Below are 25,622 nucleotides of genomic sequence, written 5' to 3' on the forward strand. Positions count from 1 at the left end.
TTGAGTTCATTTTTAGATAATATCCAGAAGTCTGAACTATTTAAATCTACATGAGTCTGTAAAATTAAGCTGATCATCTGTTTCTCACAAGACTTGTGGCATTTACACTATTGACCGGAAGTACACTATCACCATAACCACTTTTCTTATGGGATTTTGACACCTCCATGTCCAATAGCAGCTGGAAAGCAGAAGTGAAAAAATTACCTATCATCCGGACATTTCAGAACTGCAACAAATTATTGATTCCAGGTCAGTTCATAGACTTTATATTAACTGTTCTACCTATTCTAATAAAATTATGCTGATCACCACATCCATTTTTGGATGGTTTGCTGTTTTTTTAAGGAAACATAACTTACGGAAGATAAGTTTCCATTTTGCATACATTAAAATGGCTAAATTGTGTTCTCAGCTGTACTGTTATATAAATGTAATTCATATTAATTTAAAACAGTTCAGAAGAGATTTCTAAATATTCCTAACTGGGAGAGAAAGGGACACTGAAAAAATCTCATAAAGGATTTTTGCATACTTAAGGAGTAATTAACTGTTCCAAATATCCTCCCACTTATAATAATAGAATATCTTCAGTCAAATTTGCAGAATTTATTTTATTTCACTAATTGATTGGTATATTCATCATTCAGTAATATATTAGGTAGAGCTGGATTCTAAATGACTTTCCTTTCCAATTAATTCTTCTCACGCTGTTTTCCTGGTGACATCTGAACTTCTTTCATTATATAAAACACATCTTGAATAAGACATTGCTGAATAATAATCAGGGATGCTAACATGTTAAAAAAAATTAGACCCCTGACAAAGTCAAATACATTCTGATTTAGACAATGACCTCACCTAATGTCAGTTTCAATGCATCTTATTGAAGGAGAATATATCTTTCTCTCTCCTACATATCTGCCCTTAAGTTAGAAATGTTTAAAGCAGAAAAAATTCAGTAGCAAATTATAAACATGGTTATCTATGCTGTCTTCTTTTCAAAGCTTCTTAGTACATAAAGTATTTTTTTTTATTTTTATTCTACATTTGCTGACAGCATTTTCCTTTTTTTCTTCTTATAATAGTATCTCTGTATTTGGATGAGTAGACATCAAATAAGTTATTCTTTAGAAATGTATGTTAAATCGTGTGTTGTATTGTGTTTGCTTGCAATTTGTCTTTTTCTTAATATGACCACCAGATTTCTTTTGCATAGCATTTCATAAAGCATAGAACACTGATAATATCTGATTTAACTGACTTGGTAATACAAGAAGCAGATCATTTTAAATGGACCCTACATCTTTATAGGATGTTAGAAATGAAGACATTACTTCAAAATGTAAGTAATTATCGCCTCCTCTTTTATCAGTGCTATTTTCTGAGGTATTCTCATAAGATAGCACTTTAGTATTAAGCAGGGCCTTAGAGTGGTAATAAATCAGTCCAACTGAGTCATCATTGTCCAAGGCATCTGAACTACTGAAATGTTGTGGATCCTACAGAGAGTGTGAAATCACTTGACCCTTGGCATTAACCTTTGCTGAATGAATAGACAGTGCTTTCCACATCATGGAACAAAAGCAGAATAGTATTGATTAAACACCACATTCACTTGATATTAAATACTTGCTGAACTCACTTCTTGCTTTCCAGTTCCAGTGGGAGAAACCCAGAGAGTTGCTGAGTCTCAGGAGAATGCATGCTTGTAATTCAGAGCAATGTTTTCCCTGCAAAGTTTTTTTTTCCCCCCTTTCCTTTCCTTTCCTTTCCTTTTCCCCTCCCTCCTCCTCCTCAGATCAATAACTGGCAGCTATGATCAGCCATGAGTATGTATTGTCAATTCTGACCTGTGTACTTTATCACTCGAAGTGAGAGGTCACAGCTCTGTGACTAATAATGCAGTAGTTCTAGGCATGAATTGTTTCCTGCCCTTAATGCAAGTTTTTTTTTTTAAATTGTTTTCTTTTTTAACACTGTGCTTTATTATATTGCTTGTTTATGAAACCTCTTAGCTACTTGCTTTGAACATCTGCTTAATCTGCTGTATTGCATTAGATTTACTAAAGCTCAGAGATTTACTAAATGTTTTTGCTGTTGGCAGGACTGCAGGTTCCCTAGAACTTGGAATTATTTAGTTGGGAATTCTTACATGATGTTTTTTGGAATAAAATGTTTGCTTTGGTTAAAAAGATGGATGGGGAAACAGAAGACTAATCTTAAGAGAAGAATAAACAGAAGCTATCCTCCATTAAACTTTTGTAAGTCACATTGGGGCAGATTCCTCTCTCAGTTACACACATGTAAATCCAGGGTAGCTCAAGACAGCTCCTATATCCTCAGTAGCACCTTCTAAGATCCAGCTATGTTGACTCAATGCATAAGGAATTGACAGGAAAATGTTTCATGTAAGATGACAAATGGAGGCAGCTACAGTAGCAGCATCACTGTCTGCAAACAGCCACCACGGACTGAAACTGCATATTGAAGACTTACTAGGATCAATTTAGTATAAAGATTATGCTTTAAAAACAAAGCGTGTGTGTGTGTATTTATAAAGCAGCCTCACAACGTGTACCAATTCCTGAGACAGGCTTACCACAGGAAGTGAGCCACTTAATCAACTACATCTGTCTTCTCTCCCCCAAAGCTTTGGTAATAATGTAGGCCCCTGACATTATATTATTCTCCAAAGTTGTTTTGATCTCCATGTATGTTTGGTTTGTATGCTCAATGATCAGATTTCTAGATTAGCTAGTTGTTGACGATTTTGTGAATGTGAGCATATATATAGTTCCCTATAGATTAGCAGAAATCACCTCACAGAATGTAGGGTTGCACTTTAATGTGCACTTGGTCTTCTGTGGTTTATACATCTGATGAAACAGTATTGGAAGGCTGAAGAAAACTGATCAAATGTATTTTTTGATATATTTGATGCTTTCTCTAGTGGAAGTGACATCTTTCTCTGAGTCCTTCTTTGCAAGCTGCTGCTGTATGGATAGGGTTGGAAGGATTAGATTTTTATTGGTAGACGTTGATTTCACCATAGACACAGAAACTGATGGAAATATTATGCCATCTATAATAATAAAAATATATGGATAAGCAAAGCAAGAAAAATACTGTTTGATTTAAGGGTATTTATTTCGTATGTTTTGACATGTGATGTTGACAATTTGTTAACTTTTTGAATCTCAGAATCTATTGTCATTAAATTGTCTGACCCCATAATTTCTTGCAAGAGTGAAAATTTAAACCGATAAACATAGGGTAAGCATTTTATCGATCTTTTTTGGTAGTTAGCAAAAACATTCACTTGATATTAAATACTTGCTAGATAGCAAAAATCTGGGTTTAAAAGACAAAATTCTAGGTGATACACCTAAGACTACTTAATACATCTAACCTAAACCGCTCACATTTCTACCTAGAAGTGGCTTCCTTCCAGAACACACGATATTTTTTTATACACCAAAGGGAGTTTAATAGAGTGGGCACTACTCTCATGCCTTTCTTAGGATGGTATCTAAAGACTGCTCCTTGTGTAAACCTCTGCTAGGCCGTGCACGATTTCTCTTTTACATAATCACACAGTCATATGTTAGGGTCAGTTGTTATATCCAGCAGACATTATCTTTTCTTCACCTACTGTATTAACTCGGGGTGTGTGTGTATTTTAAGCAGGGCCGTAGAGTGGCAATAAATCGGTCCAGTTGAGTCACCATTGTCCAAGGCATCTGAACTACTGAAATATTGTAGATCCTTCAGAGAGTGTGAAATCACTTGAGCCTTGGCCTGTGTGTGTGTTGGTGTAAGTAAAATTAGTAAGCTATTTTTTTTTAAAAAGCACAAATTAAAAAAAAACCAATTGATTTAATACAATGGATAAATTACAATGGATTAAATTACCATTTAAATACAATGGATTTAATTGCATTCAGAAATTAATTTGGCAGAAAAGTTGTGCTTGTGTTAGTCAGAAATGCTCACCTCTCCTCTTTATATCAGAACATGTTAATAGTTTCACCATGGTCTTCAAGCACTAATGGTTTTATTGATTTATATGGTTTGCCTATGCTCACTAGCTTCATGAACAAAAATATAAATTTTTTAAAAAAATGTTTGTATAAATGTCAATACAAATGCCAGTAAAAACAATTCCCCAATCCATTAAGTGCAAAAATAAATCCTGAAATGTTTGGCTCAATCCTTTTACTTGGAAAAACCCTGTTTAAAATACAGTCTATTAACTTTCCTGAATATTATTTTTGTCTGCTGGAGTGTGTGGGCTGATTCTAGACATTAGGCTCCTAACCAAGACTTTTCTGTAGCCCTACAAATATAGGGGCTATCAGCTGACCTCAACTGTTCGGGGTAAAGCACACAAGAAACCCATGATCCAAACCAAAATTCAAAGTGAACACCGTGTGGTAAACTAAAAACCAGTGCAATCTCTGGAGTATAGATGAAATACATTAAATATACTTAATGGGCAGTTGTATTCTGCGCTAGCTGAAGTTTCAAAATGGCATTCAGTGGCCCCATGTAAAGCACTTTGCAGTAATTGGTCTGCAGGTGATAAAGGCATCAATAACTATGGTGAAGTTACAATCCCTTAGGCAAAACCTGTGGCTCCAGTGAAGAGGGGAAAAGGCTTCTGCTGCTCTGTGGATGTCTAGACTCAGCTGAGGCTCCAATAGGGACCCTTAGGTTATACATACCCTTAGGTGTGTTTAGTGTGTCTCCAGGTTGTAAAGAGCACATATACATTGAACAGGATGGGTTATGGATAGAGTACTGCAGTTTCCTACAGGAGAGTGTCCTGGGGCTAGGTGAGCAGTTCCATAGTACTTTGCCCAGTATGATGCTCTACTCTGGGTCCTTTCCAGGAGGAAAGAGAAGATAAACTTAAGCACAACTTCTCCTATCCCTGCCAAAGCTGACAGGTGCAGAAGCAACCTCTTGGTCAATGATATCAAACTCAACAGAGAGAGCAAAAAAGAGTCAGCATGGACATCTGGGGCTCCATTGAAATCAAGGGAAGTTTTGCCCTTGATTTAAATGGAGACAGGATTTCACCCATGGTATTTAGTCACAAGGGAGATTTTTGTCTAACAAGAAACCAGTCTCTATATCATAAGCCGGAATCATTCCGGAAAGCATTAAGGTAAATTCACGATTACAGATCATGCCAGAGCTGGTTCACCACAGTTTTCTCTGAGCGATAATTGGCACAACTGTATAACTGGTTTCTTGATGTTGCACTCAAGAACACTTTGAGGTCTCCCCATTTTTCATGGAATGGCTTGTGAAACACTTTTTCTGCCTTAAAATTTTCCATAGATGTTCCAGGGCCACCATTTCTGTTTTTTATATTTATATATATAAAACCTCCTCCTTCACCTGCCACTAATCTTGGGAATCTGATCCTCTGTCAGAATTTTTAAAAGCTGCTTACCAAGAAGGACCAAGTTCTGTTCCTATCTCTGCCACTAATTAATGTTCATAAAAATACTGCTCTAATATTGGAGTAAGGTACTACTCAATAGGAGTTTGGGTGGCAAAATCAGGCCCTTTGGGAGGGAGGCTAAATCATGCTGCAGTTTAAAGTACCAAACAGCAATAAACAACAATGTTCAGGTATTGTTTCCTACATTAACAGTGCTTGCCTCCTTAGCACTGTTCTTCTTTTTGGGGAAGGGTTTGGCTCAACTTTCACAGTATTTTTGCCTTTGTAAAAAAAATTTACTGCACACTGCTGCATTGTTGCAGAATTGACACATTTAAATTGTTACAGTTTTTGGGTGATAATTCCACAGAGCATAGTAGTAATAAATGAAGATGAATCTGCAAAATCTAGATGAAAGTCTGTAACATGACACAGTCACTGTGATGCCCCAAATGTAGTTGAAGATGTGAATTATTTTTGTGAAATTATTCAGTCTTAGCAGATCGTTTGCTTCACTATCCCTCTTGGCATTAGGTATAATTAATAAAGACTTTAGAGCCTCAGGAACAATTATCACAGTCTTTCAGACAGTGTTACATAAAGTATGTTGAATTGGTAAAAAGAGGTCAACATGTGTCATTGCAATGCCTCGAAGTAAAAAATAGTACTTGATAGAAACACACAAATATTTACAGTGAAACTGTTGCAGTTACCTTCTTTATGATGATGGCTCAGCTTTTCCATTTTCCAGCAGTGGTTTATCTAGGAGGCTGATTAATCTAGTATAGTTCTATTAGAGATTTTTATTTCTGAACAGCAGTTCTGACAGAGATCATAGGTTTGTCCTACACAGTCTCTTGTGTGTGACTGCAAATTAACTAGCGTTCCTTGATGCACACATTAAGAGATGTAGCACTGACTTTGGAATGAAGATCAATATTATTTGATCGCTGAATCCTTTGTCTTGTTGCAAGAGGAAAGTTGCCTAAAGAAAGCATTCTGTTTGCACAAGGAATACAAAGGATTGGAAACAGCAAAACACTGATCTGTAATAAGTCAATTTTGCAATGTAGATAAAAATCTGAGAGAGAAAATCAGAAATGTTCCAGTTAAACTGTTAAATGTGAGGAGGCTATCTTTCTAGAATGCACTGTAAATAGATCCCTATCATTTAATGTATTTTGATCTTTCTTGACTAGACTGTCTTACATGACTGAAGTGAATTATAATAATTAATCCCTAGGGTTTTTCCTTGCAAAAAATAGAATCACCCCATTGTTTACTTTTAGATTTACTTTTAAATCTCCTGGAACATGAGTTGACATTCCTGTCTTACCAAAAAGAAAGGATTGAGTAAATGGAGAGATTATCAAGGTGTATGTGAAATGCTACTTAAACTATCTCTTATACAATACAGATTTGAAAAGTTTGGCTTCTGAAGGACACAATACACTTTTTTAGAATTGCAAGGAACTTTTGGTAACAGGACTCCCTATGACTTTAATGAGAATCTTCCATCTAAGTGTCCCTGCACTGCTTTGGTACTGGACTACTTTTGCCGCAGCATCTATGCAAAATAATGGGTCAATTCTACCACCATTGTCTGTATTGAGTAGTACCGTATTATAGCCCATATTCTAATATTCAGTTTTAGTATCCTACTCATTGAGAAATTCCATTGATTTCAATGGGAATATTCAAGGAGTAAAGTACTGTTTGCGATGAACTGGGTATCAAATATACACTTAGTCATCCCATTGAAATTGGTGAGTAAATAGTGCATATACATTATGATTTTGGGCAGTGTGTCCTTATCACATAAAAAATCCTATGTAGGTACAGTGGCAAATGTAATTCTCTGTTATCAAAGAAATGCATGGATTTTTAGATGCAAGATTCATGTAAAAGTCATTGAGAGCCTTGCAATTTCTTTGCATCTCTTTAAAAAAAATTATTGCTCAGTGATGAACTTTTCAGCTATGTGCTGTGTAAAAGTTAAAATAGTATTTTAGAGTTACCTTATCAATCTCTTCTTTGAGAGCTCAGTACTTTCAATGGGACTGTTGGAATACCCACTGTTCAGATAGTAAGACATAGTGAGTAAGATTGGCAGACTTGGGTCCAATAGTTGTTACATCCATAGGCTGACTTGATGCTGGGCTTTGGCTGTAAGTCAGTAGTGCAGCAGTTAGTGGCTCTCCTAGCTGGAAATTAGTATTTCATTTCAGATGTTTTAGCTGCTGCTTCTTGTGTTCTTCCACCACAATCACAGGTTTTTCCAGTGTTGGGCACATGATATGGCCCGGTCTTTAGCCCTCGCATACAGTTCCTCTATGAACATCTGTTGGTCTGCAGGTTCCATGTGGACAATAGGCAATCCCATTCCAGATTATGTCAAGTTATTTATTGGCTTCATGATTCTAAAGATGCAAGAGACTCACTTGTGTTTTGGCTGGATTGGTGCACAATTGGATCTTGTAATAGACCGAGAGCCCAGATAGCACCGATGTTAGCATAGCCTCTGTCTGGGTGAGAACCTTGGCTTGGTCGTTGGCATAGTTAAAACTTTTTGTGCTGAGATGGATTGGTTGATCATTCTTGTAAAATGTTGAAGAGTATTGGTCATAGGAGGAGTGTTCACATCCTGGCTCCTACCAGATCCTGTGAATTATGCTGAATAACTACCACATTGATGATGATTTTTAGCTGAGAAGCCAGTGCTCATAATTTCGTTACACCATAAAAACTGTGACCATGTTTTACCACTGTATTATGAATAATTTCATAGGATGAAATAACCATTGTTTGAAATTATGAAATGGTAGAAAGTTCAAATCTGGATATCAAGTTCACTTTCTCAAGGCTATTTATAGGGATGACCATTATTAATTTGTGTTTTTCCAGGCTGATTTTGCCTTTCCAAACTGCATTTGATAACTGTCAAATCTTTCTTTTTCTCTAGAGATATATAAAGGATCAACATAAGTTTTGGCATAAAGTCATGATGAACATTTATGAAGTCAGCCAGCTTCTTTAATACTGTTTAATTAAATTTCTAAATCCACTGTTTTGGACCACTTGTATCTGTGTCTGTCATGAATATGTAAAAATTTGAAATTTCATGGTTACCTAAGGGATAGAACTTTGATGGTCAGAAAGTACAGGCTTCTCCTACTTGACCCAAAGCATTATGTCTGTTAGCAATATAGAGCCTGTCACATAGATGACCATTTCTGATTTTATCGAGTAGATGGCATTGATATACATTCACAATAGCGTGTTCATTACAGTATCAACTTCATGACCAGTTCTATCTTCTTGTTCTGAAAATCCTAAATGAGATACTATGTTGTCTGTGGATGATATAGTTTATCATAGTACTGATATCAGCCAACATTAGTTAAAATATTGGCAAACCTACAAAAGATTTTTCTTGTTTTGAGGTGAAAAAGTAATGTCAGTAACTTAGTCTGCACCACCACATTTCTAGAGTCTTTTTAGCAGGAAAGAATTATTCAGGCAGCTTTCCATCAGGGTGGAGTTGCATGTTTCTTTCTGAGTATAGCATAGGATCTGTAGTCTTCCACTGGCTATAACTTTCAAAGTACTGTTCCTGTTGAGGGATGAACATTCAAGGAAAAAAAAAGGAAAAACACTGGTTGGAACTATTTTTGAATACCTTTTTAGTCCAACAATGTACAATACATTTGTTAATACATTCAGATTTTCATGTCATTTCACTTACTTTTAGCTTCAACTTTCTGTTTTACGTCTTTCATTTTGGGCTTCTACCTTTTCCCCATCTTCCATCCATTACTGAAACACAGTCACCATATTGGAATATTTTGGAATTATTTGATAGGCAGATTTGATCATTCCTTTAACCTACAGGTCAAAAAGGAATTCACTATTTTACATCCCCATGGGTTAGCTGATCCTTGTGGCTACTAAGTTTCCCCAGTTTCTATCTGGTTCTACACTCTGGCATGGAAATGGTTGCTTTGTGTGTATTACGATCTTGTCTGCACTAGGACTTTTTTCCAAAAATTTCCTATTCTAGTTCCCACTGATTCAGCTCCATTGTTGGTAGCAGTGGTAGGAACACTAAAGCGAATTAGGTACTGGCAGCTGCTATGTTTTAAGCATCATGCTATAGAGGAAAAATTAGGAGCGTGGCCACTGGGTCTATGATTATTCAGATGTTATGTCTAGAAATCCATATATAATGGATGAACAGATGTTGCAGCTATTATTCTAGTTCAGAAAATGGACTAGCTACTAAATAGAGGCTGTGAAGTTCTTTGAGCCTTGCCTGTGACTTGTGGATGATGTTATGCCCCCACAATATGATTCCATCTCTCTCCAATCTCTCATGACAAAGTTAGTTGTATTGTACTATAAGGTGCTTAGGGCAGGGATTGTTCCTCACTTCATTTTGGAAAGTGCTATTTAAACAGACCGTGCTATATAACCACACTGAAGGTAAAAATGTCATTGTGAGAGGTGTGATGAATTTCATATCCTTCATGCATTTATCTCACATACACAAGTGCATCTGTCACAGCTAGTTTTTGCACTAGCTTAATAGATTTTATTAGTGAGTGGCACAATGAGGATTGTGAATTGCACTGCATGTGCAATGCCTAGATACCGTGATGACTGCCATACATAAAAGACATCATGGACAAAAGTTTTGAATATTACAGAAATTTGAAAGCTTTGTCTGGGGAAAAAAGACACTGAGAGCCATGCTATTCAGCCTCATGCTAGTGGATGTTAAGTATCCACTGCAGACTGTAAAATATGAATGACTCAGTAGTTTGAAAATGATACAAGTAATATGTTAATTTATCTGTTTCATTGTTTGATCTTGTAACTTATGTAAACAGGGTCTGAATGAACTCTCCCCTGACAGCTCTAGTTTGGGAGGGGGAGAGATTTCAGGAGCAAACTTTATTTACATGAACACACCTACTTTCCATAGGTATCTAGTAGACAGGAGTTGTGCAGCTCCAAGTGATCAGCTTTGGTTGGTGTTGGGTTACAAATCACTTTAGTATTGAATGCCAGGGTAGTGAATGTTATCAGTCTCGTTACCTTCATTGTATGACAAAAGGGGAGCAGAACTGTGCTGAACTTGTCCCAATTGAGGGGTCACCCTCATCTGAAAGGGACTTGATAAGCTGGGGGCTCGAATGCCAGACCTCTGTGAAAGTAAGAGGGGTGGGGATAGGTGACCCCAACCAGGAGGGAGGGAATCTCCCAAGGGATCCAGTCTGGTTTAATCTGTTCCTCTCTCTGTTCAAAGACAGAGCTAAACAGGCTTCATTAGGAGCCTTCTTGTTATGTTAGTGCTCATATGAGAGCTGAAATCACTTGCGATGGCGCAGTATTCCTGTCCAGCCTGCAAAGAGCTGAAAATCACTGAGACTGATGTGCAGAGGTCACAGAAGAGAGAGGCAGGTGGCAGCAGAAGGTGACTGACAGTCGGCTGGTGAACAAGCAGCTGGCAGGGTGGCGAGCAGAATGAGCGGCTGGCTGGTTGGCTAGTCGAGAGGAACCACAGCTGGCGAGCCAGAGCAAGTGCTCAGATGGCAAAGCAAGCAAGGTGCCTTCTTCCCCAGATGGGAGGTGAACTCACACAGATGCACCTCTGAACGCTGGGTCCTCACAGATGCACCTCTGAACCCTGGGTCCTCACTGACCAAGGACAACCACTATGAGTGGGGTATGGTGAAGGAGTAGAGAGGGGCACAGAAAAGGAACTTTTGGTTGTAGAACTCAAGAACATGAGGCAGAAGGCACTGTCCCACACACTCTGGGGTGGGTGTCCTGCTCAGTTTTATAATTATGAATCCTGCTTGTGGCATTTTCCCTCCTTTCATTAAAAGTTTCTTTTCTATGCTCAGACTCTGTGCTCGCAAGTGGGGAAGTATTGCCTCCCAGGGGCACCCAAGGGTGGTTTGTAATTTTCCAAGGTTACTGGGTGGGGGCTCAAACCAGTTCTGTGCTGTACTGTTGAAAAAGAACCCCTAGATATTGAACCCTGCCCTGGTTGCTGCCAGCTCCACCTGGCAGAAGGGTTACACTTACACACTATTATGTTTTACTAAGTGGAAAACCTGAGCTTGACTCCTTGACTTCAAATATCCCTTTCCAATCTAGGAGACGCTAAGATGCTCTGAACTCTCTTCTAGTAGGCCTAAGGTGAGCTTTGATTTACTCAATGGTGGCATTTATTGGCTGAAAAAGTGCAGCATCAATAAAATTCAAAAAGAACTGGCTCATTCAGGAGACTATGGATCCACCAAGCCTGCATTAAATTTAGCGGGTTCATGTATGGACATGGAACCATTATTTTTTCTTGTCCTGAGCAGATTTTATGATTGGATATCCAAGTTATGGATGACAGTAGTAAAGCGGTTAGTGTCAGGAAAAATTTTCTTTGCTTTGAAAGTCCTTACTTTCATGCATTTGTATAAAACTTTTAATGTGCAAAGTTGTGTCCGCGTTTGCATGTGCACATGTGAACACGCATGCATGCACACACAATGTCTGTCATACACTTTCGCAATTCTGTGTGTGTGTGTGTGTATGTGTAATATATATATATATATATGATAATGTGTATAAAATAAATAGATGCAGATTCTCCCCTGAATCATAAGAATGGCCATACTGGGTTGGACCAATGGTCCATCTAGCCCGGTATCCTGTGTTCCAACAGTGCCCGATGTCCGATGCTTCAGAGTGAATGAAAACAACAAGACAAAAAGAAAAGGAGGACTTGTGGCACCTTAGAGACTAACCAATTTATTTGAGCATTAGCTTTCGTGAGCTACAGCTGAAGTGAGCTGTAGCTCACGAAAGCTCATGCTCAAATAAATTGGTTAGTCTCTAAGGTGCCACAAGTCCTCCTTTTCTTTTTGCGAATACAGACTAATACGGCTCTTACTCTGAAACAACAAGACAGTTATCGTGTGATCCATCCCCTGTTGCCCAGTCCCAACTTCTGTCAGAGGTTCAGGGACACCCAGAACAGGTGGTTACACCCCTGATCATCTTTGCTAATAGCAGTTGAGGGACCTACCCCCCATGAACAATCTAATTCTTTTTTGAACCCAGTTACACTTTTGGCCATCGCAACATCCTGTGGCAATGAGATCCATAGATAGACTGTCCATTGTGTGAAGAAGTACTTCCTTATGTTTCTTTTAAATCTGCTGCCTATTAATTTGATTGGGTGACCCTGGTTCTTGTGTTATGTGAAGGAATAAATAATGCTTCCTTATTTACTTTCTCCACGCTATGATTTTTTTTCTAAGATGAACAGTCACATCCTCTGCAGTGAAGACTGATACAAAGAATTAATTTAGCTTCTTCGCAGTGGCCTTGTCTTCCTTGAGTGTTCCTTTAGCAACTCCATCGTCGAGTGGCCCCACTGACTGTTGGGCATGCTTTCTACTTCTGATGTACTTAAAAAACATGCTGTAAGTTTTTGTGCCTTTTATATGTTGCTCTTCACATTCTTTTTTGGCCAGCCTAATTATACTTTTGCATAAACTCTGGCAAGTCTCTTTTCTATTTTCCCCAATAGGATTTGACTTCTATGACTGATGATATATCTATGTACATGTGTATGTTTTGTGTAAAAGAAGTAGCCATATATTTTTATTTGTGAAAATAAAAATAACACATGACATTCAAAACATGGACATGGTGTCCTATATTCCTATACTATTTATCAGAATTTTCAGTGGAAGAATACAGTATGTGCTATTGACTTGACTGCTCCATGCATTCATACAAGATCTAAGGCCCCAATATTAGAGCAACGACATACCAGAATGAACTCAATTTGCAATATTTGAATGACACACAGTGAAAAATAATTCTCGAAAGTTGCTATGGTGCTTTCACAGTAGCCACTTTTCCAAGTGAAATAATTCCATTATTGTTTAAAACACTGTTTTGTTAGCAACCATATATTGCACTGACAACTAACCCCTAAAAAGTGACATTTTTGTCCTTTTGAACTAAACACATGCTTAACTTGTTTTAGGGGCTGGTCTGGAAAAAAAATCATGTAGGCTGAGAAGCTATGTTCCAATTAGTTTCAGCATGATGCAAATAAAAATGCCGGAGCTGTAATCCCCTCAAAACCAGGCTTTATAGTGGAAAAACCTCAGACCTTTAATAAATACTGTGCAGCTATAGTACTCCTATTAACACTGCTAAAACAGAAAAAAAAGTGAATTTTGTTCATAAACTGCTTCTGATTGTGTTGCATCTTTTCTTTTTCTCCATTTTTCTCTCCCATTTCACTGTGATCTGAAAGGTCTGTAGATTTATCTTGTGCCTGTCAGTTTTCTTCACATGACTTAAAAATAATTAATTGCAGCGCTCAGTGATGATTTATGATTTCCACTGACGTAATTAATGATAGTCATCAAATTTTCTTCTTAATTGAAGGAGTCACAACAAACTTTTCATATTATATGTAAAAGGAGAGCACAATAGCTAGTGGAAATTACCAATAGAGTTTTCGTTTTCTATAAGCAGGAAATGGCAAGAGCATTAGTACTTTAGAGTGAAGCAAAAGTCAGAGATGGAATACAAGAAGGGCAAGAGCAGAATTACTATGTGTGATATGAAGAGCAATTTGGATAAAATAAGAAACTGGATTTATCATTAAAACTCCTAGTCAGACTCTCTTTGAGGTCTGAAAAACAAAATGTTGGTTTAACTTTGGTGGTGGTATTCCATATCTTTTTCCCTTTTTCTTTTTTTATCAAAGGAATAGAATTGCAAGTAAAAGTAGAATTGTTAGTAAAGCTATTCTCAGGATGAATGTAACCTGACCAAACCAACAAAGTATTTGAAACCTTTCTTTTTTTTAAAGGCTGCTGTGGAGTATCCAAGATGATTTCTAAACCAAAGCAGTTTGAATAGGCTTTGGATAAGCTTGGAGCTTTAGGATGTTTATTCGAAGCAAACATCAGAAAGTTCTGAGTCACCCAGTCAATAATTACATTGCTCAGAACATCAGTACATTACAGAGGATGATTTGCCTCCAGATTCAGTTTCTCGCTAGGCTTTAAAAGTAGAAAATTAGAAAATGACATAATTTACATTACTGTATTCTGTGAAAAGCAGAGAAAATTTTCCAGGTGGTTGTGGTAATATTTTATATGTTTAATCCATTAGTGCTTAGGAGAAATTCATACCCATAGTACAAAAAAAGTTTAAAATAACATTTTCTCTCGTTATAGTCATTCGTTAGAATAATATAATTATCTTGGAACTCGAGCAAAGTAACTATTAAATAGTTGGTATTTCTGTACATTCTACTTTTATAAGAGAACAAGTACAGTAGAACTATTTGAACACAAGCTTTTTTTTTTTTTTTTTTTTTTTTAGCAACAGTAGATGCGTCAAATGTTGCAAACTTGATTTGGGCATTTTATGGTACTCCAGTCAGCTGCCTATTAAAAGTGTGATCAGGTAGTTTAGACTGTGACTAGCTGTGTCAACAGAAGGAAAGTGGAGGATTAGTCTCTATGGCAACAACAAAGTATCCCTGTTTGTAGACAGACAAATTCTGCTACATCTGAAAAAGATTGACAGGTCTATTCCTTTGCAACTGACCCATAGAAATTAGCAAGTAAAAGTTATTATACTGGGTTGTATTGAAGGGTTCTCAATATCTTAAAGTGCTCTTGTAAGTTTTTCTGCAGTATTTGCATGAGAAGCCTGGTAGGAATTGTTCTGAGGTTTATATCTATGGGTTGATAGATTCTTTGTGGGGGAGTATTGCTGGTGAGAATAACTTAATTTTCAGTTCTCTGTATGACAGAATTGTTGGAGCATGGATTGAGGGGAAAAATACACATCAAAGGACCCAGGCTGAATAATATGCCACATTTAAAAACCAAGAGACATTTTTGGAATATTATAACTGTATGTTCTCAATGTAAGTTTAAAATTTTCTTCTCCAATTAGCTAGAAGTAATTACAATCTGGAGTTAGATTTGATGCATTCCCAGAGTTTCTGTAACTTAACCAGGTAACTTTTCTGTTTTGCTTAATGTTCTTGAGTTGGAGGACATAAAGTGCTGTAACTGAAATATTCTACTTCAGAATTAATAGTATTTTTTAAAAGAATGAAAAATTGATGTTCACATGTAATTGTTCATAGGCCTTGTTCTTAGATACTGGCTGCAGAAACTAGATCTCACCTTTAAGCCAATTATTGCAGAAGTATTTTTCAAAAACTCTTTTAATTTAATCAGTGTATTCATTGGCAAAACTCCCATTGACTTTGGATGAAGGATTGGGCTTATTATCCTATTTTTGAGAAGAAATGTGAAATGGATATAGCTTTCTGTTGGTCACCACCTATTTTTAGGTGGATTCTGCTGCCATCTATAACACTGTATTTACAAATACAATAATTGGATTATATTTTAAAATTGTGATGAGAAAATATGCAGATGAATCATACTCCGGAATAGTTATGTAGACTAAAGAATTTTTGGAAACCACCCTTATGGTAGAAAGTAGCAATGGGTGCACCTTGAAACATTTTAAAGCTTGGCTTACGTCAAAAAAGGCTCTAGAAGTTGACTGATTAATCAAACTTTCTCCGAACTTCTTCATTCTACAGACTCTCAAGCTTTTCTGTATGAATTTCTGCTTCCAGTTGGGCTGGAAATACCACAAGAACAACTTTTCTTGTCATATTTTGGCACGTTTCTAACTAGAAACAGAAAACGCAGAGGCTTTTGAACCTCATAGTGTTTGATTTGTATTCAGTAGTTTATAAATAGGGTAGATCCCTTTAAATACTTTGAGAGTCCTCTACTGCTGCTCACTGTGCTCTATGTTTTAGAAACTTCCAGAACTCAAGCAAAGCAGGAGTCTGTGTACATATCTAGTCCTTGCATGTTGTGTATATTCAGTAAATGCTGTTGTTTGGCCTCCCCACCGTGTGTGTGGTTCCTGGATATTATGTTTGTTGTGTCAAAAGCAAGAAGACACAACACATTTGTTCCAAGATTTGGGAGAATATTTGGGTTAGTTTTTGTATTTTCACTGGTGCATTCATGCCTATGTAGAAATTTCAGGATGATTTATATAAAAAATTGAATCTAGATGCTGCTTTATTTCTACAAGGAAGTGACCTTAGACTAGCATAACTTTTTTTGTTTCTCATTGAAACCACAGAAGTACAGTATTCAAGATGGTGGCTGCCATGAAGTTGAAGGCGGCTGGATAATCAGAAAAGCCAACTTACCCATTAGCCTTTTTATGCTTCTGTTTGTAGAGACACAACTAAATTATTGGAGAACTATTTTCTATGATTCTTCCAATGTGTGCAGCTCCCACCCTATTCTTAGTCACCAAATAACCCTCTCATTCAGTTATTATTTGTATTGTGGTAGCACCTAGTAGCCCTCACATGGACAAAGACTCCATTGTGCTGGTGCTATACAAACCCAGGACAAAAAGGTGGTCCCTGCCACAAAGACCTTACAGTCTTGATCAGGTCTCTCCACAAAACACATACCTTCTAGGGAACCTTTCAGTGATAACTCACTAAGTATAGAAAACAGACTTTTTTTTAAAAAAAAAGTCAAACAACACCTGAAGTTTGACCTACATCCTGTTTTTTATATGTCTGATCTGCACTGGCTATTTCTAATTTAGATATAAGATCATAGCAGCAGGGACTGTATATTTCTTTTAAAGTTCAGAATATACTGTCTGTAACTAATAAGAAATAATTATTATCGTGGTATTTGGATTTTCTTAAAGCCATGTCGGCAGCAGGAATTAAAAAAAAAAATTGATGGCATAGTTTCTAACCCTAATTTTTATACATCACAAGGTCAAGAGATGTTGGGGAGATTTTTTTTTTAAATTGGTGTTTTAATTTTAGCCTGTATTTTTTTCTTTTTTCTACTCAAAATCACATGATACAGCCTTGTTAAGCCATTGTTTAGAACAATAGCTCACTTCCCCAAAGTGCTAATGACTGAGAGATTTGTGGAGCGAGGAGTCACGTTTTTTAATTTGATGATCATCTTATTTTTCTTGCATTTAAACTGACCGTACAAACATGTAGATCCATATCGCTGCTGCTTCTCTGTTTCTGAACAGGTATTTGCATATCCTATCAACGAGCTGATCAAACTGGAGACTGGGATTTTGTGGCTTTTGACACTGTCTGGTGTGCTTTTCACCAGCTAATTATTGTTTTCAAGGAGCAGTCACTATCAGAGCATGCAAGCTTCTTTTTCCACCCCACATCAGGATAGAAATGCTTACAGGGCACCTCCCAAGATTAATTTAGTAATAAAAGAAATAACAGGAGTAACTAATAGAATGTACAAATTTAAAGATGTAGTTTGTTATTTGAGTTAGAGAAATATCATTCCTGAAGAGTGATTTATTATTTCAAATATAATGTCACCAGGCAAGTTTTTGCATCTTTATCAGTTTTAACTAAAATTGAGATGTAATCATATTATTTTAAAATGGTTCTTACACTTATAACCCTTGCAAAGGGCTTCTTTTCTGCTTCTGGTAATTCATAAAAGTAATGGTCTGGGACAGAATACAGGGAAGAAGAATCCAGATGTTGGGGGATTTCAGTTTTTTTTTTAATCATACTGTTGCTGTTCTGGAGATGCACGAAGGATTCAACCCTCTGTTAATTATGTGGTGGCCATATACGTATACCACAACAAAGCAGTTTCCCTCATTTTCTTTGTTTAGTGAATTTATATGGGATCCTTTTGGTTGGGATGGGGAGAGGAATAGAAAAGGGAAGATTGTGGTCATTCAGTTTTTGGGTTAGTAGAACACTGGTCCTTTCCTTGAAGCCAATACTGAATACTGGTTCACTATACTTGTCTGTGCTGATATCATGATACTTTGAGTTATTGATTTTGATTTAAACCAAAATCTCAGATCATGGCATTTTATCCAGATGTTGATAGTTTCCTACAGTCTTTACAATATAAAATATGTGATATTGCATCTTATGATTACACCTAGACTTAGACCTACTGGAGGGTAACTATTTCTGAAGCAGTTCCCATACAGCTTGATAGGAACAGATTAAAGCAAAATGAGAACTTCATCCAGAATTCAAATCAAACTAGACCTTGCACAATGACAAGCTTTGGGTTTAGAAAAAGCATTAATTACTGCTGTGTTAAATTACTTGCTATATTAAATGGCTGAGATTTTTTGAGTAGATAGCTGGTATTAAAATGTTTACCCATTTACTACTTTGTGTGGTAGGAAAAAAATTATAGGAAACCTGTGAAACCTTGGTTGGAGGGGGCACAGAAAAGGACGGAGGCAGCTATCTTGTAACATCCCCTTATTTACAATGGTGGGGCGAGTATTGTCTTGCACAACAAATAATTATAAAAGCAGCCTGGGAGCAGCTGTTCTTAACACTTTCCCTTCTCTGCAGTTTTACTTGAATGGAGTATGTGGACTCTAGTGTCATGATCTGCTGTAATTTTCAGGCTACATATCCTAGAATTTCATGTAATGCATTTGAGGGAGACATTCAGAAGCATTATCATTTTAGTTCTGCAAAATCAAGTATTCTTCCATTAAGGAAATAACATGCATTCCACTTATATTTTTTCAGAAGGGTGCAAATCCATTCTTTAAAAAGGGTAGTGAACGTACAAAATGGAATGAAACCTGTAAAAAAGAGCACAATTATAGCTATTCTTCTCTCTCTCTCTCTCTCTCGCAAAGAAAAGGAAAAAACATGCAATTTTGAGAATGACATGCAAGTTAAACCTGCCCCTGGTCAGCTGTAAATTATGTGATTATCACTTATGCACGATGTTGCTAGAGGAATTCCTTGGCTCTCATTAACATGGAACAATCTCTCTAGACTTCACACACAGCAGACATACACAAGCATATACACACACATGTGTACATGATAGTAACAGTCAGCTGCACATTTCTAACTGCAAAATAATGTATAATCTATACAGACTCTTCAAGCAAAAGACTGCTTTATGCACCGTATAGCTATTTTATCTAGCATTCTGCTTTGTTTTTTAAATCATGTTAAAGTGTACTCCAAAAAGTTCTCTCCATTCAAAACAGTAAGAGTCATTATCTTTGCTGTAGTATTATAGTAGTTTGTCAGTCAGTCACTACCACAGCACTGCAGGTATGAGCACGGAGCTGACTAGACTGTTCTTCCTATTCTACTGTAACATTGTTGAGTTGCTGATTCAGTTTATAGATATGAAGGAGGCATCACTGCAATAAATTCTGCTGCTCCTGATGTAGCCATTTGGCGCAGTGAACTTCAGATGAAATTGCTGCTGCTGCTCTACCCCAGCCAAAGAAAGAACTGTAACATTGGAGGTTAGCCATAAAGGAAATGGAGTTGGAAGGACGACACCAGAGACAGACTGCAGGAACTGAGGTTGAGGTTTTTTCAAAGCTGCCAAGGGGATTTGGGCACCCATTTCCTCTAAAACACTCTGCCTGAAAATTAACTGTTGTCAGCCGACAACCAGGCTGCATTTCTGTTCATAACCTCCAACTCCTGGAATTACAGTGCCAGTCACTAAAAGAGGCCACTGAGTGGCATTTGAGCTTGAAACATTAGCATTATAACTGATGCATGTTCAGGTACTTTCAGCATTCCCAGAACATCCTTTTAAGCTCTTGTAGAGGACCAGTGTTCACAGCCAACGTTCAGGGATGAAGAGAGCTGGCAGCTAGGATTACTCGGTGAAAGTGAGTTTGAACCTTGCTAAGGTGGTTTTTCTCATAAAACACATTAGGTTCCCAACCCCGCCCCCCAAATTGTTTCCCCCACATTCCTGCCCCCTTCCCATACACCACCCCTTTCCTTGTTCACCAAGCCAGCTGTTCTTTTGGTCAAAATTCTGTCTTACAAATACACTTCTCCCTAGCTGGCTGCTGCTAAATTGTTCCAGCCCTGTAATGGGAGGGGCGGGGGGGGGTAGGGAAGCACTCCTCCCCTCCCACATGAAGTTGCGGAAAGTTTCAGTATGTGGAGAGAAAAGGGACCTTCAAGCTGTGCAAAAATAGAGATGGTGGGGGGGAGAAGGGAAAGAGCCACGCAGCAGCACTGCTGGACATTGGTTCTGAGACAGGAGCAAAGTTCTTACTCTTTGGAATTGTCTATGACAAATTTTCCTATCAGTATGTCAGGTTGGCCACTGGGAGGGATTTACTCCAGGGCTTGGGTAATTGCTAGGTCTAAGTCTTTGGGGTCTGTATGGGGGGAAGGTGTTGGGGAATCTGAACCAAATTCAGGGAATAAAGGAACAGGGGAAGCCATTGTAGTGCTTATTTGCAAGAGCTCTCCAGTCATGCAGATTCAGGGGAGATTTTTGGATTTGGCTTTCCGCAGCAGGCCCAACTTTCTCCTGAATGTTTGGATAAATAGTGGCAAGTAAAAGATGCCACCTCAGGTATAGTGTTGCTAAAAACTGCAGCTGTGCAGATGAGGAAGGATTTGAGTGCCTGAAGCAGATGAGGTGATAATAGAAAGCCCCTGCCCTTATTGTGGCATAAAATTCTACATTAAAAAAAATTCAGCTATCTTCCTTTCTTCCTCTCACATGCACATTTCTATTACTTTTTACAGCCACACTGATTTGACAGAAAATGGGTCAAGCAAAAGATGACAATTAAACATGTTGGAAGACATAGTGACTACATTTTCGCTGAAAGTAAGTAAGCTGTGAGTCAAACTGTAAGCAAAGTACAAGCCTAAGTCTGTCACTCTCACTAGTGGAAGTCAGGAATAACTCTGAAGTCAGTGGAGTTACGCTGGCACATAATCCGCATAATAAGATCAGAAGCAGGCCCAGCACATACTGAAACATGAGTCTCCTGTCTGGTACTCTTCTCGGAATCTGGTTTGTTGTATGTTGGCCAGCAGAGTGTCACCAAGTTATGGAACTAAATTGTTCAGGGCAAAATCATGTTCTGTGTTATGAGTGTACACAGAGCCTCATCCTCCCACCACCCTACAGCACATCTATGGTAGGTAGAATACACTCCTAACACACTCTTCAGTGTCAGGAGTTCAGTGAGGCATCTCGCCACCTGCTAGTGCTCCACGGCCCCACTGTACAATTCTGCCTATTGGCTGTGATGTGATTCCTAAATGTCCAATTATTTGCTGCATCTTGGAGCATCTTTGAGTTTGGGTGGGTTGTGCATTAAGTGTTAATCAAGGAAATATGTTTACTTGAATATATATATAAGATTGTTGAAACATTCAGTGAAACAGTGATTATTATTGCAAAACAATTATACTGTACTGGACAATAATTTCAAAACAGAGTGGTAGACATTCATTCTTAAAATTCATTCTTACTGAGAGCCAGTCTATCAGAAACAAAAATTCTCCAAAAACAGGGATAATTTGGAATTAATCAGGATGTATAGAGCTAGGAGTAATGTGGCTGGAGTGCAAGTGGTCATGTTCAATAAATTTAGCAGATCCCTCTTTTTATTTTAAACAATAAGAAAACCTTTAAATATTACATGATTTCTATTGCTGATGTATCCACTATAATAATCCACTACTTCTGAGTTTTCTCCAATGCAACTGTCATTGAATCTATTCTTGGTAAATTGTCACAATTTAAATATTTTTTCTTTCTTTTAAATGTAGCCATGTGATTTAAATATTCTGGAGCAATAACTGTAGCAACAAAGGAATAAGGTTTCAATATTTTTTTAAATTTTATGATGTCTATACACATTATTTCCTCTGTTGAAGAAATACTAAACATCTGACAACTACAACATTGTATACTATCAAATAATACACAGTTAATATTTTCCTCCAACAAAAACTTTTTAGCCAGATTTTGTCAAAAGCAGACTTCCTAAATATTTTTTAAACAATTTCCTTTTTAAAATTATTTTTGTTTTTACCATGATTTTACCATTACTTTGAAATTAAATATAAGTAACTATGTCATGCTTTTAAACACTGCATAAGGTTCAGAGTACAAAACACTATTCAGACAGAGAAGTCAATGTATTTGTTCTGTCCCATTTTTTGTCGCCCTGTCTGCTTTTTTGACTGTGACAAAATTATTCCCATTGGTGTTGATAGTTCATGGCCATTCAGAGGTCAGACTCAGGTGACGGAGGATTTGGTTATTTTATTTATCCTTTAAAAAAGGTATTTTTAATATTAAAAGTGAGAGGAAAATAATGCAAATCTGACCACAGATAGCTGTGCTTAAGGACATACTGTAAAGTAAGCTGTATAAAACTCTGATAATATTTCTTCACACTTCATATCAGAAGGGGGCACTAGTGATCCACTGTAAACAGCCAGTGAAACACTGCTTCTGTTATACCATATTTAATAATCATATAATTTTCCCATTTAATATTAAGGACATTTTGTGAGTATATTAAGATTATAAATATCGAATGCTAGTTTTAAAAGTTAAATAATTAATAGTTGATACATAAATATAATCTCTTGTCTTTTTACATTATTATTATAATAATACTAAAATTACAGTTCACTGACAGGCTGTAACTGTGAGATAATGCTTATTGTGAAATTCCTAGTCTGGTGACTCCTGGTATAAAATAGCTTAGTTTCATATATACAGCATTTTTCTAATTTAAGGGAAGTATATGAAATCAAGGTCCATTTTTTCTTTTTAAAAAATTCTTTTTGCATATGCTATAACTTTATTTTTTGTACTTGTATCAAATAAAGTGTATTTGAAATCAATGTAAAAATTATTACATGAATTCTCGTTCAGCTAAATGGCTGAGTGAAAGTGTGTGCTTTACAATGCTAACTTTTTTTGTCCTGAGGTCAGCGTTATTTGGTCCTGTGCATTTTCGCATGGTGTTAGTGTTTCTTTGGCCTCTAAACTGAGGTCAAGCTGAGATGGCTGGGTTATTTCAAATAAGCAAATTTGGTTGAGCCATCTGAGGAAGATGAACAATTTTATGGTTTCTTTCCCTTATATTCTGACTGTATAGGATGAAATCTGGCCAAGTGCACAAAATTATGGAAGACTTAAGAGTCTTGATAACAGCAGAAACTCCAGCTGACTGTTTGAATCTGTGGTTGATAAATGTTACCATGCATAACCAAATAATTCCTTATTAGAGATGTGTGATTGCAGTGTTTGTGAAATAGTGATCTAGCCACAATAAATTAAATTATATATTTGAAATATTGCCTATTTCTTAACATATAAAAGTGAGGGCCAGTGGCTTATCTGACCATAATATTTAACTATTGAATTTTGGGTGAAGTTCCAAAGGACGAGCATGCCACATGAATAAGTATCTTGTTTTACTGAAAAGGTGCACATGCAAATTGTTCAAAATCAAAACTCTCCCTTTTAGTCTAAGTTGCTAACATGGGTTTCATGATACATTATTTGTAAGCTTGGAGCCAGTTTCTACTCTTACTTAGAAGTAAATCTAGCATCACTCTTCTGAAAGCAGCAGGGCAGTCCTGGATTTACGTCAGTGTAACTGAAAATAGAATTAAGCTGTAAATTTAAAAAGTGTCTGAGTTGCATCTTCAAGATATAAATGCATGAGTATAAGCAAGTACTGTAGTTGTATATTCATACCATACATTTTGCACAAAAACAGGTACTTGTGCAAATAAAAAACTACATTATCTCTAAAATATCCATCTTCAGCGTGCAAATATAACTGGTGTCCTAGACATGCAATTGATTTTAAAAATAATGATAAATATGTTACAATCTTCATCAACTTATCATTTGCATGAAACCACCATTGGTCTTCAGAAAATCATTTTTCAAGGTTCCTGTCAGGGCACCGTATTTTCTACCCACGGAATTTGCCTTAGAATTCACCAGCTACTACAGAGTTGTGTGGCTGAATCAAAGTTTTCATTAAAAAAAAATAGAATTATTTATTTGATTGCAAAGGAAATCTTCCAAACTGACTGTTGTTTTACAGGGTTTTGCAAACAGTCTGAAACAATAGCTCGGAGAGGTCTCCATTTATCTCAATAGTGTGCTAATTCCAAGGCCAGCTGATGTCATTTTATATGTGAGTATTGTTGACTCTCTAACATCTGATCATTTTAGCTGAAATAATTGTTGCTAGATATAGTGGTAGGTATCGGAGCAATATTGGTGTTGGCTTGCTAATGAGAGGAGCTTTGCATTCAAAGGAAAAAATGTGTTTTGGTGATCGTCTAAACTCCATTACTCGTGATGCCAAAGTGAGATACCACTGAGTAGGTTGTACAAGTATTCATTATACATATATTGCTCCTTATTTTTGCTAGATTTGAACAGCAGTGGAAACAGGTAACAGTATTAACATATGAATAGTCACCATTACACTTCAGAGTCAACACTCAGTTTTGATAAATAGAGTAGTTCACATCTTTCCCCAACATATTGCGTCAGGCTGTCTGAAGTCTAATGATATGTGAGTGGTGTTAATTGTTTCACTGCTGATGAAGGAATAAAGAAGGTATGGTGATACAATGAAAACTTGTGAATAGAATTTTTTTTTCTATATTAAATGGGCTGAGCTTGGTTTTGGGGTCAGAATTTACTTTTTCACCTGTGCAGTTCAACTTCTGGTTCCAATCAAACTCCTGATTTCAAATATTCTCTCTGACCCAGTCTCCCACCAAAAATTGAGTTACATGCAACCCTGCCTACACTAGAGGGAATGAAAAAGTCCCTTCACAGTACTGAAATCCAAACTAAGAGGAATGGCGAAAAGCCCCAAATGACACTTACTAAGCAGTTAAACCTTTAGTGTCCATGCTGATATCCCCTACGATGCAGTTGTACGTTTTCATTACAAAAGTGGGTACTCTGAAAATTGGGAAATTTCAAGGCAGCCTAAAATAAATTTGATTTAATTGTAAAATAAATACGAACAGCAGAATCCTGTTCTTACATTGTGATAACTCAGAGCAGAATTTGGCCCAGCTAGTATTCTACTGACTATCATTTATTTTTGTATTTCATTCTCTGAATAACCTCTGTTTTTCTTTTTATTTACTCAAAGTTGCTATAGCATTGGCTGCAAAATTCAGAACCAGATAACTACAGAAAACAGAACAGGTTGCCAGAGAATTTGA

At 36.9% G+C, this 25,622-nt stretch overlaps 1 long non-coding RNA gene across 1 annotated transcript; it reads left to right on the forward strand.

Moving 5' to 3' along the window:
• Positions 1–15,302: 15,302 nt before the first annotated feature.
• LOC141988171 (uncharacterized) lies at positions 15,303–24,563 on the forward strand. The gene is made up of 3 exons (XR_012639682.1): positions 15,303–15,428; positions 21,129–21,213; positions 24,476–24,563. It is a non-coding gene; the product is annotated as an uncharacterized LOC141988171 (long non-coding RNA).
• The last annotated feature ends 1,059 nt before the right edge of the window (positions 24,564–25,622 follow it).

The sequence above is a fragment of the Natator depressus genome, chromosome 5, assembly GCF_965152275.1.
Source record: "Natator depressus isolate rNatDep1 chromosome 5, rNatDep2.hap1, whole genome shotgun sequence".
Classification (NCBI taxonomy): domain Eukaryota; kingdom Metazoa; phylum Chordata; order Testudines; family Cheloniidae; genus Natator; species Natator depressus.